General features: G+C 36.5%; 1 protein-coding gene across 3 annotated transcripts in view; it reads left to right on the forward strand.

The window, feature by feature from the left end:
* The window catches only part of LOC132704574 (leucine-rich repeat-containing protein 24-like), a 244422-nt gene that overhangs the window by 49642 nt on the left and 178759 nt on the right, over nt 1–16021 (forward strand). For 2 of the 3 annotated variants that reach the window (XM_060674655.1, XM_060674657.1), the window contains exon 2: nt 14629–14664. The exons of the other annotated variant lie outside the window; for it this stretch is intronic. The gene's annotated coding sequence lies outside the window, so the exon portion shown is untranslated. The remainder of the gene's footprint in view (nt 1–14628; nt 14665–16021) is intronic. 3 annotated transcript variants of the gene reach the window in all.

The following is a 16021-nucleotide window of genomic DNA, read 5'->3' on the forward strand; positions in this document are numbered from 1 at the left end:
GCCGTTGTTTCCCTAAAAAATTTCACTGGTCCATTTGAAACTATTCCGTAAACTAGAAAATTTTGTGGAAGATTGGACGAAAGTACAAATGAGTAGAGAGTGTTTCAGTGGCATCCTATAAATATTATGCCAAGGGATTTATTGAAAAGGGCATATTAATTAGAGAGAAAATATTTCAAAAGCAACTTCTGCGATTACTACGAAATAAATAATCAGCAAGTTTCACCTTTCCTGCAGTTTATTTCGAACAACTTCATCCGTAGAACGGTCCGATAAATTTAGCAGTCCGTCGGGGAAGTCGAAGCATCTGTTACCCCCGGTCTGTGCTAATTTCTCATCACCCAACTTCCGGGATCGGGGCTGGTGGTCGTTGCCGATTTTTGAGATAAATAATTCAGCTCGGTGTGCATCACCCACTAAGCGCTTTGCATGGTTCCCCCTATTTGTCAACGTCTAAGACATTTTATGCACAATGGTCTGACGCCCGGAGAGGGTTTACGACAGATTAATTCATATATCCGGAAGAGAAAAGCAGATACATCATGGGTTCTGGAGATCCGGCTCGAATGATCTGTTAATTATTCCTGTGCGACTTGAGAGGGTGCGATTATTTCAGAGATTTGGGGAACGAATCGGTGGTCGCGAAGGAAATTGTACGTTTGCCTGTGCATATGGAAATATGGATGTTATAAACGAGGGTTCCCCTCGTGAATCATTTTGGACAGAAATGAATAATGCATTGGCAAGAAAATACGGGCGGTCTATGAAGTGCATTTCCCAAGTAAACAAACGAATTCACAGTTTATAATTTTCTAATTAATTTTTCAAAAATGTTATTTCAAAGGAAAATTCAGAGCACAAATTACCCGAATTTTATGCCTAATGTGGAACTCGATGTAAAAGTAAAACAAGGGTTTCCAACAAGAAAAAAAAGCCAACTTTAAGTGGTATCTCGTCTTAAAAAAAATAGTATAAAAACCTCTGATATCTATCTAAAATTGTTGTGAAAGTCGCTTCGCAACTGTCTATCACGGTGAAGTTGTGACATTTGAATTTATCTCAACAATCAAGTACCAGGAATACTAGTACTTTTTTCAAAACTTCTGCATTCCTCCTGCGTCGGTTTTGCTGAGTCAAACTTGCTGACGTTTCGCCAATCATCCTTTTACAGTCAAGTCAGCAAGTGCGACTCAGCAAAAACCGACGTAGGAGGAATCCAGAAGTTTTTTAAAAAGTATTACATTAGCCTGTGGAAGTTTCTTTGAAAAATCAGGAATACTAGTGTTTGTACTCAACTACAAACGAATGAAACCTCCAACCTCTAACAGAGATCGAATGAGGCATATGACGCACCCTACCTGATGATACGGTAAATGGAGACCGTCTCAAAGAACAGCTGAATGACAAATTTTAGTAAGATAAGCAAGATTTGGTTTCCCCTTAGCTAGTTACAACAAATTTAAGAAAATAATTAGTTTCTTTTGCTAAATTCTTACTTTTACAACTTAAGCAAAAGGCTGTATTATATTTACCACTTTTTGAACTTCGCCTACTTACACTAGTTAGTTTAAGTAACGTAGATAATCACACATCCATGAGTGAGAATTTTGACGGTCTTTTCGGATCTAATTTAAAAAGTTGGCTTCTGAGCTGACTTGCAGCAATAATACAGTAATATCTATAATTTACAAATTACCTTTATTTTGAGGATATACATACCTACTTGAAATGGGCCTATGGGTTTTAATTATCTCATTGTGACAGTGGAATCGGCACAAGAACAAAAAGATTCGAAAATTCGTTCGCTTGTTTTCAAGTCCCTAAAGTCTTTTTCAACAAAACTTCAATAACTAGTTATTAGCAACTTATTCTGATCCAACTTTTAGCGAGAATCTTAGCCGTCACTCAAACAGTTTTTCAAATTATCGGAGAGCGTAACTTTTGTATCGACTCGATCTTGATCTTAATTATAACTTCAGATATCTGCCGAGAAGTCATAGTTCATTCTTCAAACTTTCCGATGAAAAAGTTTCAGATGCCGATTTTTCTGTTTTAAGCTGGGCTTATGCTTAGTTTCCCTCGAAGAATATTAATTCGAGAATTCTTTCAAATATTGTTACCTTTTTTAGCGAGAAATCCGTTAATGAGAAATTCTTGCAAAAGTGCGGCGATCACTTTTTTGCAACTCCCAGAAACTGCATTGCGAAAATCCAATCGATACAGGATGATTAGCGATCTGTTCCCAGAAATATCATTGCCAGCCGAGCTAAACTCAAACACATGTCCTGTTTGCCATTTTTAAATTATTGATGTTCTCATTCCGGTGCACGAATGGAAACGAAAATAAACACGGAGGAGTACAATGATGTCTCTCTTTTATCATCACTCTTGAGCGATCAGGTAAAAATGGATTTCGGCAGAATTGAAATTAAATGATTTATTGTGCCCGTAATCCAGTGCTGAGATATAAATCGCGTTTTTGTTCGAAGCCTGGAATCAGTTGATTGATTTTTCTTGCAGTTTCCGATAATAATATGGACGCAAGGACAAAATTATGGTATTTTGGTTTTTCAATTAACAAATTTTAATTATAATTTTAAAACATTAATTTACTTCATTAAGTTCGACAGAAAACGAGGGCACCCACAAGGTGTGGATTTCAGTGACGACTTTGAAGTTTTGGTTTTTGGAAAAATCATTACGTCCGCGAGATAAAATTATTTTATTTTCTCTTGTATCTAACTAGTGAATCACGTTACAATTATGATGCAGGACACCCTCTTTTGGATAGGGAAATGTGAATTGCCGAAGTGTACTCAGCCCAGTTTTGCAAGACATTGCCTTCTAACTGGGTTATTTATCTATGTTCACTTTTCAATAATATTTTGGAATATCGATTTATGCAACCCTGCTGGGATAGTATTATATATGCTTCACAAGGACGGTCTTTTGAATGATACTGTCATTTATCGTGAAATTGCTTTGTCGAACTGTAGAGTTAAGTTATTTACAGCAATTTTGTTGGTAAGGCTAGAGCATTGGTCTGAGTAAAATCAAATTTTCCCAGAAAACCAAAGTGGCTGTCGAAAATCGAGTGATTGTGCGGATAATATCTTCACCTTGCTGGCAACGGCTCAAATCCATCACCGCTTAAAATATCTAAAAGTAAATTGATATTTATTGATTTTAAAAGGGCGTTTGATATAATAACGCATGACCTGCTATGGAAGAAGCTCTGCTCGCTTGACCTGTCTTACTTCATGTATTAAATCCCTCTATGATGATGCGAATTTTAAAATTAAAAGCAACCACGACTTTACATGCTAGTTTCCTGTCTCGGAGGGAATTCTGCAAGGCGAAACGTTATGACACCTCTTATTTCCCGTATTTCTGTCTGTAAATCTGAAAAAGACAATAATATTAATTTTCACAGATGCTGGGAATGACAAAGCCATTCAACAATATAACTTTCGGTGCAACAACGAAAAAATCGAAATATAGAAAATAATATATTATGCAACAAGTGCGGTAAACGGCATTTGACTCACGAGTTTATTTGACACGAGCGGAGCGAGTGTTTAATAAACGAGTGAGTTAAAAAGTTTACCGAACGTTTTGCATACTATACTTTTTCTACGACCGTTAGTTTTTGCTTACATTTTCGCAAAGCAACACGAATACATTCACTGACATGATTGTCAGAATTGACAAACGTCAAAATTCAAAGCGTGGGAAATATCTCCGAAAACATCCGATTGCTCCCAAACCCGTGCGGTAAAATCCCGGAAATGTCCGAAGTGGCTCGGATTCGTTGGAAGCGAAACTGACGTGGTAAAGTGACGCTTCCGGCACGCTAGATAGGTGCGTAATTAGGTATTTTACAGACGGGAGTAGAAAAATATATTTACTTAGAAACTTCACTTAACTCCCCAACATTTTTCAGGCCCAATAAGCAGTCAGTGGTATTATAGCTACATCTAACAAGGTCAGTACTAGTTGGTCTGCAAAAAATACGTTCTATAGTACGTTAACTATAAGCGTTCTGCTCTCCAACTCTCCTATTTGGAGTATCAGGTATTTAAATCGAGATTATTCTATACTGTTTTCAAAAGGACTCTTAAATGGTTAAGTAAGATTGTAGAGGATCTTTTCCATAAGGCAATTCACAACGCTTACAGGGGATCATTTAAAAAGTAACAAGAATAATTTGCTGCTTAACTTTACAAAAATCTGTACTGAGCGAGATCTTCTATTTGTGGCTTCTGCCGGGTTTTCCCTTCTTTTACAGTTGTTTTTCAAACTGCGACCAACAAAACAAATTTTTTTTCAATACTTCCATATCGTGCAAATACATCAAGTCAGCTACGAACTGCTAATACCAAGCACCTTAAACTTTGATGAAGTGTGGTAAGTGTGGTCCAGAATACCAATCAGTCATTTTAGCGTTTTTCATATTTTCTTCTTTTTCTTTTTCACATCGCCAAGGTTTCGTCCCTGAAAACGAAGCAATCTATAATTTTAATATTTTTTTCCACTCCCCACTGTAAAATGTCTAATTACACACCGATCTAGCGTGCGGGAAGCGTCACTTTACCACGTCAATTTCGTTTTCCTCGTATCCGAGCCACTTCGGATATTTTCGGGATTTTACCGCACGGGTTTGGGAGCAATCGGATGTTTTCGGAGATTTTACCGCACGGTTTGAATTTTGACAAAAACTAATACACATAAAGATGTTATGCAATATATCAGACAATTTAAACACTACGTGCTATAAGCTACAAGTAAAATCTAGTGGACTAGTCGGTAACTAAAGTGACATTTATAATTTAAGTTTCCCACAGAAATTTTATACACCGTTCGCATGGTGTTTACGGTTTTTATACTAATATGTTGCCAAGACCAATTGTACCATTTTCAAATATCCATGTCTCATCAATACAAACAAAACAAAATTGAAGGTTAGGACCTGCTTTTCTTGCTTATGCGCTCTTAAAAATTAATCCTCTTAAAAGCTCCATCCTTGGATGATTTTTCTTTCAATTCCAGTCTTTTTATTTGAATAAACCACTTATTGATCAACTGTAAAAGTTAAATAAACAACATAGCGTTTTAAAATTGAATTTATTCCGTTGTTTATATGACATCTCCAATAATACATCTCTCTCTGTTTAACGTATACAGTTAAAAAGAGACAGCAATAGCAGAGCCGATCGGAACGATAAATGAGCGGGTTTAATGGCAACTCGTAAATATGTTGTTTGAATGGTACGAAATTTGGTAATTCGATTGTTATTATTTTTAATTTGTTGAATTGTGATTTTTTCATGACGGTTGCAGAAAAAGTATAGTATGCAACACGTTTGGTAAACTATTTATCTCACCCGCTGCACTCCGCTCGTACCAAATAAACTCGTGAGTCAAATGCCGCTTATCACACGTGTTGCATAATATGCTATTTCCTACTTCCTTCTTTAAAATACCCAATTATACACCGATCTAGCTTGCGCAAAGTGTCATTTTACCACGTTAGTTTCGTTTCCTACGGATCCATAGCAAGGAATGTATGCGTTTTGTTTTACAAAAATTTACCCATAAACTAACGGTCGTAGATACGACACGTTTGGTAAAGTTTTTAAGTCCCTCGTGACTCAATTTACCACACTTGTGTATTACTTGAAACACATTCCCAAAAGTAATTTCATAGCTTGGTTTTTAATGAACACTTTCGTGTACTTTCTATTATTGTTGTTATTATTTGTCATTAAAAAAAATCAAATCTGGTGCTTCACATATATTACTTTTCTCAACGTTTGTTTTATTATTTAAGCAATATATTTCCTTAGAAGCAATAAATCTATTGTTTATTGTCTACTGGTTGCGCCACGGTATACCTTAACTACAAGCACAAGCACCTTCTATTTTTATAAAGAATAAAGATAAAAGTCAAAATATACAGACTCTTACATCAGATATTCTTGATGTTGAGGTTCTTCTAGCTTCTTTATCTGCGCACCAATATCGTTGATTACGGATGAGTTTTTTGACTTCCACTTACATAGCTACTCAACTAAATCAGAAAGTTTTAAAACGGTTGGCACAAGGTTAGACTAGTTTAGTTGATTTTGCTAATAATTACCAAATAAACAGCTATCATACTTTTCATCAGGTAATTTAAGAGCAATTTAGTTGACGCGATATGGCGATACAATCTTTTCAACAAACAGTACCAGTACCAAAGAGAAACACAAACTATGCATCGAAAGTTTTGGGAATTTGGACCCAATTAAGGCCACCCTAATCTCTGTATAAATTTCCGGTTGCTCGATGTTATTATAGTGAAATTAGTTAATCCGAGTACCACCCATGCGAACTCTACCGTTAATTGTTTTTAACCACAAACCGTTCGATGCCAATTACAAATTCACGGTTAAGGCAAGAATGTAAGCACGAATTTTGCTAATTGATCTGCTCGCATCCGCCTCGGCATCAAACTCCTGTATCAGCCTTCGAATGCAGAACCATTATTATGCAGCAAAAGGACTGTACTACGCCTTAGCTGAAATACAGGCCCAAATAGGTTGATTTAACTTTAGGTCATAAGACGATGGTGACAATCGTCTATTTTTTAAATCTTTTCGTAAATATGAAAAACTACTGTTTATACGTATTTCCATTTATTAACGTCCGATTGCTGCCAAAAATCCTGACAAGCAATCGGCTCGGTCGCAGGACTGAAGAGAGAGAGCGAAAACAATAATATTATTAACGTAAAGGGAGCTTTTTTTTAACCCACGCAGCTCTCAGCCCTTCAAGCCGGCGAATATAGCTTCTTTCCGTTTTGAAGTACGAGGCTCCCACGCCCTCTGTTACACAATAAATTGCATGAGCTAATGAAAATAACATTGGAACAGGTAGTATATGGACAGCAAAATATTAAATTTTATTGTCACAAGGCGCAACATAAAATGTATCAATTTAAGTTGACTGGTATCTGGCTACCTCTAACTGAAGTCCAATAACGATTCCAATAGCTTAGAACAAGGATCTGTTTTCTTATTAGCCAGTGTAAGTTCAATTTTAACTGGTTCATTACTGATTCTTCCGTTGAACCTGTTACTACTGGTACTACTTTCCCAATTCCCACTCCATTTGGCACTCGCATATCGTAACATGGCAGCGAGTATGAATATTATTTCGCTGCTAGTAATCAGCTACAAAAGCTGCGGCTTTAGTTGTCATTTACACTAGCGTTACCCATCGAATATTTCGAAATAACACGTCGTCATATTATTCAATTAAGCGTCGCGTCATTGAAGTGAAATTCACCCACAATGGCTATTAAGCTCAATGTCCCGGCCGTTATCAATAATTATGGATTTTCCAATCAAAATCCGGACAATAACCCTATTCGAGCCATTTTAAAAGATCACTAACATTTAATCTCTCCAGCGAATTAGCCGATCGTGCCAATTAACTGAATTATACTCGCCGATTAAGTGATGGACTTTGTTTATGGACTTCGAGAGCCAATTATACGAACAAATGGAAAATGCGGGAGCCGAATTTGTTGTTTTAGTCTTCTATGTTTTTGTTGCGACATCGCCCTCCATTTCATTCCCGATAATAGACAAATCCGGCCACCCGTTTTTCATTCGGAAACTCACCTGATGTGAGACCGGGTTCGTTTTAATTATCGATGCGAGATCGCCAATTTCAGCAAAATTTTTGCGCACGAGTCGGGGAGTTTTAAGGCCCAGATTTGATTGTTTTATCGCATTTTGAATTTTTTTAAAATTATGCACTATGTGACGTAGTAATTGCAATAACAAACGTAAATATATTTTTGTACTCCGTTTTGTAAAATACTTTACCATGTGAGTTTCTTGTCTCATGGATCCGAGCCACTTCGGACAGTTCCGGGATATTATCGCACGGGTTTGGGAGCACTCGGGAGTTTTCGGAGATTTACGGCTTGAATTTTGACGTTTGTCAGTTCTGACCTTCATGTGAAAGTATTCGTGTCGTTTTGCAGGAACGTATCAAAAAATTAACGGTCCTAGAAAAGGTTTAGTATGCAAACTTTTTAAGTCATGTCAGTATGTCAATGCCGTGTTGCATATCAAAAATTAATTATCATAGAAAAAGTATATCATGCAGCACGTTTGGTAAACTTTTTAAGTCACTCCTTTGTTATGAACTCGCTTTGGTGCCAAATAAACTCGTCACTCAAATGCCGTTTACCACAATTGTTGCATAATATACTACCAGGGATAATCGTACCAACTGACGTAGACGTTGTACGGGGCGGTCCGTTTATTATGGGATGAAAAACAAATTAAGTAAATTGCCCAAGACCAAATGCTGGAAATTATTTTCGAGTTTCTGAACTGACCACCAGGGAGAGTAGTTCTTATCTTTAATTTTAAAACTCGGTTTCTACAAAAACTAATGGTAACCATAGTTACAGCGAGTACCATTTATAAACTGAGAAAAATTCAAATATTTTATATCTCTTCAAGGAAAATGGTGGGTGTGTTCGAACATTTTCCCAAAAGGGTTTACTCATTTTAATAAAATTCGAGCCGTTAAAAAGGGCTTTTACTAGGCTGATAGCCGTATGCGATGAGTGACGCGATTGTCATTGCCATCAGGTGGAGTTTTCTGACATATTCGCAAAAAAAAAATGTTTTCTGGAAAAGTCTAAATGCAACGTGAGTTATTTGATGCCATTAGATGATCAAATAACGGCCCAACAACCCAGTTTATGTTTATGTTTATTCAGTTTTTTTATAATTCATTCGAAGGGCTCCAAATTACCCCGTAAGTGAATTTTTTACGTTTTGACAGGCTTAGCTGTTACTCTGTTTTTGGTTAATGACAATAGCATTCCAGAACGGTGTGACTGAAGCCCATCAGCTCTAATGCTTCGATAAATCGATCGATTGATATCTGCCGAAACGTATCTACTACCAGTCTTGTCGCATTGCTCTGGTTTTGTTGGATTTCGGATAATCCCGTTTGCAATTTTCATCCCAGCCTCTGGCGGTCTCACTATTCTACCCCTTTTAAATTCACCTAATGGATGATACACTTCTAATAGCCCTAAAACTTATTTATTTTTGGCAATTTAAATAAGTCTGGTTATCTCGATTGCTGTTATTTCTTCCTTGCTTTTTACAACGTTAAGCACGTAATCAGAGTGCATCCGCCCATTGCCCACATTCCTAGAGTATTAATACTTTGTTGGCAACGAACCAACACTATAACAAAAGGAAAACAGCTTTCCCTAGCTTCCACCATTGACCGACCTGTATGCCGGCGTGACTAGTGAAAAAAGCGTGGTTAACGTGCAACGTTGACAGATACCAATCTGTCTGGTTTGCATACATGTTGCACGTGTGTGGTACTTCAGCACAATTATGAAATATTGTTTAGCGAAGGTCACAGCAGTGTTTTTCCTTTAAGTTATTTAACTTTACTCTAGTGGAAAAATTCATGTTTAATACACTTGATGAATTCTTTTTTTTAAATACTCCTTGGTGGACGTGTGGGAAAATGACATTGCAGCGGTGAGCACGTTGTTACACGTTTCTTTAAATTGTTGAACTCTCCAAGTTGTACTCACGATAATTTGAGGAGAATTATGTGTTACCATTGGGGAAAAAATATTTTATTTTTATACTTCTCACGTTAGACTACTCGTATGGCGAATTGCCGCTTGTACTTGACATTCACTTTTCTTAGTTATTTGTTAGTTATTTATTACAATTGCAAAATGACGACGTTGATATTTTATAAAAGTATTGTGAACCTTGCAATATCTGGCGGATGGCAAGGACACCGGAAAAATAATATAAAAATTGGGCGAGTTTAGTCACATAAAAATCATATGGCTTAGAATGGTGCTACATGATGGTTTCACTTTCATATTTTAATTGTTCTTTTACCACTTCTAATTTAGCATTACCAGGACCAGTAGCCTGGAGTAACTAACTCCCTAAGATAAATTTAAGATAGATCCATAAGCTAGAAATCATTTTAGAGCTATACTTTTTACTAGTTCAAGTGTTAATGATTGAATACAAGGCTCAAAATCATAACGGAAAACTCTTAAATCTCATGTAAAGTAAATAAAAACATCCACATGACTTTGGGAGACTGATTCCCGCTTGGTTTACCTTGACACTCCTAAATGTGTAAGTACGCACATATTTAATTAGAGGATTACGGTTGGAAGATTAGTTCTTAGATAAGTCCAATTACTTATTGGGACTCCCTCCATAGTTATATAGGTTTATCTAGATCCGTGTCTCCGACTGGATCCCACAGCTTCATTGGTACAACTAGTTGGTTTGGTTATGCCCAGCTCTCGATAACCATTCATATTTTCTGTATTTATTACCTTTTTTCATCCTCTATTGGGCATTCTTTCAATAGTTTAGCTTAGTGGCTTCAAATTTCTCGAGTTTCAGAACATATGGATTTACATTCTTTCATCTTACATCCGCAGTATTTAACTTACCCAAATTTAGTTGGCATCCCAATTTTTATTGGAAAATTTCCAGAAATTCTTTAGAATTACCGATCCGGATTCCAATTTCCGCTTTATGTAGATGACATATCACCCGAAAAAAAATCAATATTTCGGAGGTTGTACCGGCAGAGGGAGAATTAAGAAGGGAGATAAAGTCGAGAGCAGTTTAAGAGACATCTTAAAAGACTCGCTATGATTTATCTCCGGCCTCTACTCCATAAAGTATGTAAAATATGCTATTAAAATCGTCCCTCGGTCTTAACGGAGTGTTTTAAAAATGCGTCGGGTCCTTTTATATTTCCCCAAGATGCAGATTTATGTCTAGATTTATTCATTCTTTGCCAGCCAGGCCAACGTCAAGTAATTTCTTTAATGTGTTTACTCAAGGATTCGGGTAAACCCCTTAAATTACTCGGAACGTGCTTGAAACTACGAGAAGCTTCGACTGCACTTTCTAGGTATAATATGATTTTATTAAATTCCGACAGTATCGTTAAAACTCAGGTTGTAGTGGAAGTGTAGTGGCGTAAATAAAAAAAACATGATTCGACTTTGTTACATCGATGGAAAGACATCCGGCATTAGCATTGGCAAATAAAATTTCTTGTCTGTTTCGTGTATTTTGTCAGCGTTTCTTCTTTTGTCCCTTTCGAATCCCCAACAAAGCCAAGTAAAATCTGGCTTTCGTCGGCCCACCTAAAAAAGTTAGGGTTTCCGGTCGCCATTGATAAAGTTCCGATCGGAAAGGATATTTGTGTACGGTTCTTATTAAAATATTCCAAATGGAAAATTGGTCAAAAAATCTGGGCCCATATGCTCTCTATTTCAATTTCTCGGAACGGAGATATTTATTGTCGTTTTTCAATATTGCTTCTTTATGTATTTCTGATTAGGAATACGGGGTGTCTCATGGAATACATAAAAATGTGTTGTTTAATTATGTCCCTTTAAAGTCTTATGGTTTAGAGTAATGTTTTTGCTATTGACAGTCGAATTAAAATTTTATGTACTCACATTTTTTTATACAAATTTTAAGCCGTTAAACAAGTCGAAAAAAATTGAAATATAGTTAGGTATGGTCTGTTCATAGATACAAGAAAGTGACCAAATGCTTTTGAACGGCTTATCCAAGGGTGGTCATTAACATACAATGCAATAAGATTATTGTTATTAATTAATAATAATAATCTTGTATGCATTGTATGTTAATTACCACCCTTGTATAATCCGTTCAAAATCAATTGGTCACTTTCTTATATCTATGAACAGACCCTAACTCCCATATAACTGGGTACTCTAATAACCTGGTATTCAATGTTGTTGGATTTATCTTAATGGGCACTTTTGTCTGTAAATGGCTATAAATTTAATTTTAGGAACAAAAACATTTTATTCTTAATAATAAGAGATAAGCAAGAAAGTGTCAGTCATGGGTCAAAATACTCCGGATTTTGCGGCAAAAAGTTTACATGGAAAAATCTGTCCCGTCATTCCCTAATGTGTTACGCGTGACATTGCTAATCGAGATCCGATTGATGGATCACTAAATGCAGAGCAATCTTGCTGGTTAACACCGATAATGTATTGATTTTATTTCGAGCATGAACGGGACAATGAATCATCCAAAGACCGCATCAGCAAAACATCGCTCACTTATCTTTTCTTCGATGCACGGCTGAACATTTGCCTAGTTTTAGTATAATAATAATAGGGCCAAGTTAACCTGCTACATATTAGATCTCTCATTTTTAGATTACCAAATAACACATCTGATAATTGATTTTGTTTCATTTTGTTATTCTTTAATTATCCCACTATTGAATGGGGAAAATGAATGACGGGAACACGTATTTCACTTGTCGCTGTGAAACTTTTGTAAAACTTTTGATCGACGCGATAGCATTCCATTCATACGCCGACGTAAGATGAAAGTCCTTTATAATGCCATTATTTTCAAGTCCTCAAGAAGATCCGTAACTTTTCGTCATGAGAAAATTTATTATCGGGAAAGATCAAAGTAATAAATATATTTCACCTGACTAAACTGTAACCAATAGAATCCCACTAAATGCACGTATGCAATCCATTCCCATTTCAAATTCGATAAGAACCACAAGGAAAAGCGTTCTTTATTTCTCCCTCGGGCTTCTAACAGAATATATTATCACTTATTTCTACCGGAGTGTCTGTCGGATTCATCTTACAGGGATGAACTCGGCAGTACATTTGGGCAATTTTCTGGCACGCTGCTATATATGCGTTTGAATTTGGATTACAAATCATTTTGAACGCGATTTAATTCAAGAGTTGATTGTTGATACTGAAGTCAGATAAATAAAATATCAATGTTGAATGCTTTAAGCGTTTTGTGGTTGTTTATCTGAAGATACTACATTTCTTTCTACAAGAAATATACGAATTCAGCAAAGGAAGACAAGTTTAAGTTCTGGTGGCAAAAAATTATAAAATTGAGGGAGATAATTTTTGCAGCCTTCGAAAATTATGAGAGTCGGTAGGTATGGACAAATTTTGGACAAGTTTTAGACAAATCAGATGAAGAAGTTGATATTTTACGCAAGATCCTATTCCTCATATCTAGAAAGTTATAAAAAGAAAGTTGGGGTACTAAATTCAGAGTACTACTGTGATAACTTGCATTGTCCATTACAATGATGCTATTAGGCGGAATGTTTGGAACGAGTTTGTTTTTAAACCAACTTTCAAATAAATCAGCGGTGGTGTCTCAAGGTAATCCAGAGAAGAATCTTTAATATTTTTCGCAGACAGAGAAAGTCCATTTGGAATCAACCATCTTTAGAGCCAGCATGCAAAATGGTTATCTTTTTACCTCTTTTTTATGACGCGTTTGTTTTACACTTATCAGTTGAGTCAACCCAACCCTTTTCCGGAGTATCATAAGTGTCGAACCAGGTTTCATCCAAGTAAATTGACCTTTGTTGTTCTCTGTAAATCCTAATTTTTTCTAGATATTCCAGTCGCCATTTCCGAATTCTAAAAGATTCCATTAAAACTTGCCTTTTGTAATTTTTTTTAAATCTAAAACCCACGTATTGAATACACTTCCATAAGGTAGTTCTGCCACATTTAACACCGGTTTCATCTTTTTCAAGCCTCCTAATTAAGATATCTAATGTAGGCACGCTTTGTTCCTCGTATAACTGGTAAATTTTACCCCGTATTATATCTTGATCACTTTCATCTACTTTCAATGCGAGAAAGTGTCAGCATCGCTTCTTTTTTTTCCTCGCTGGGATTATTCACAATTTTCCGTACAGTTGATGTTGGAATTTTCGTCAATGTGGCCGTTTCTTCTGGCACCACGTTCAATGAGAGTCAAATGAACATTTTTATAATTTCCTTAGTCTCAACAGAATAGTGTTTTCTACATTTGGGCGAGAGCATCTTCTGAGATACACTAGACTCGCACATATTTTGCATAATTCGCACACGATTCAACAAACGCTGTATTACATACGAAATAAGAATGATTACTAATAAACTTAAATTAAGTAGTATACCAAACCAAAGAATATTAAATACAGGTAGGTATAAAATTATTTTCTATTACGGAGCACAATTTTACCTGAATTTAAATTCAGAAACTTTAAGTAATAATCTTGTTGCATTGTATGTTAATGACCATCATTGGATAAACCCATTCAAAAGCAATTAGTCACTTTCTTATATCTATGAACAGACCATACTAAAAGAAATTATTGCATTCTTCCGTATAATCGCATTTCTGATATCAGGAAGTTTGCGTTCAATCCGCACCTGTACGGCGCCGGGCGGCCTCCGAATGGGCCAATCTGCGGCTAGGAAAATACCAATCTTTCCCCCTTGTATCCTAAAGCGCTTCTTTGGCAAGTTACGATGCCTTAAGCGAAATCTAAAGAAGGCTTCCTCTTACCCCAAATGAAGATAGGTGGAGGTGTTGTTTGTTAAACCTGATATGGCTTAAAGCATTTTGATTTTGATTACAGACATCGACATCTGTCTTGAAAGGTGTAACGCTACGAAAATCTGTGTTAGCAAACACTCCATTAAACTTAAAGATACTTTTGTTGCAGGTGACATTAATAATATTCATCTGGACGTGTTAGTGGGTAAGCATATTAGTTAATTAAATGGTAAGGCAACAGTAAGAAAACGTCAATAAACAGATTAATAATAACCCCAAGGAAACCTTTTCAAAGATTTATGTCAATAATACAGAATAGGAGTAAAAAAAAGAAACCACCCGGCTACGTAAACTATTAAATACTAACCGAAATTGTTTGTTCAATAAACGTTGGAATGTGTTGAGAAGAATTTGTGAAACGTTTTAAAAAGTGCACAGAAAAAAAATTAACCCATATTTGCTTAGAACAAATAACGACTATTGTTTATTTACTCAAATAAGCCAATGTAAATTGATTTGCCTTTACAAAATATTTGACTGGGGTATATTTATATTTACATTTCACTCGCTTTTTTTCGCAGATGTTTCACATCAATTCCTAAAAATTTAAGTTAAACATTTTTTGTGATAAAGGAAGATATATATATATATATATATATATATATATATATATATATATATATATATATATATATTCTCACGGATGGAAAAATGTGATGACACTATATTCCGGGATATCATCCGTTCGCTCGTTGAACTTCGACTGGAATCCTGCAGACGTTTCGCCAAAATCTCACTTGGCATCTTCAATGCTCGCGCTCCGAAAACACTTCGAAGTGTATATATACACTTCGAACACTGGGAGGTTATCAACGGTGTGTGCGGTATTTATACCCTGCGCCGGAGTGCTGCTTGTGCGGGAGGGGAGGTGGCTCCGCCCCCCGAAATGTCGCGTTGTTAATTTCGCCCGATCGTAGTTGCGATGTCCCCGTTGGCTGCTGCGTATCGCTCTGCTGTTTGATTATCGTTCTCCACGTATTGGATAAATGCAGAGCGTCGTCTCGTATTCAGGTGTCTGGACTTTTCTATCTCGATGGCCTCTCGTATAACCCTAGTCCTAAAATCTTGAATATTAGCTATTTGTTTGCAAGTACCGAAATCAATTTTATGGCCTGTCTGATATTGGTGCTGAAACAAAGCAGATGTTGTTTGTTTGTTTCTTATGGCTAAACGATCTTCCTCGAGCCTGGCTGAAATCCTTCTGTTGGTCTGTCCCACATACGTCAGGCTGCACGATCCGCATGCTACACTGTATACTGCTTGGTTTTCCAGAGTAATTTTTTGTTTTGGGTTTCTTAGTATTGCTCCGATGGTATGATCAGGTTTGTTTGCCGTTGATATGTCGTGTTTCCGTAATATTCGGCCTATTTTGTCAGTACCCCCTTGATGTATGGCAGGACAGCGATCGATCTTTGTTGGGTCTCGTCCTGCACTCTCTGCTGCGGCTGTTGTTGTTTACTGATTGCCTTGCTGATGATGCGCCTTTGGTATCCGTTTTGTCG

The sequence above is a fragment of the Cylas formicarius genome, unplaced genomic scaffold, assembly GCF_029955315.1.
Source record: "Cylas formicarius isolate icCylForm1 unplaced genomic scaffold, icCylForm1.1 PGA_scaffold_7__23_contigs__length_41026272, whole genome shotgun sequence".
Classification (NCBI taxonomy): domain Eukaryota; kingdom Metazoa; phylum Arthropoda; class Insecta; order Coleoptera; family Brentidae; genus Cylas; species Cylas formicarius.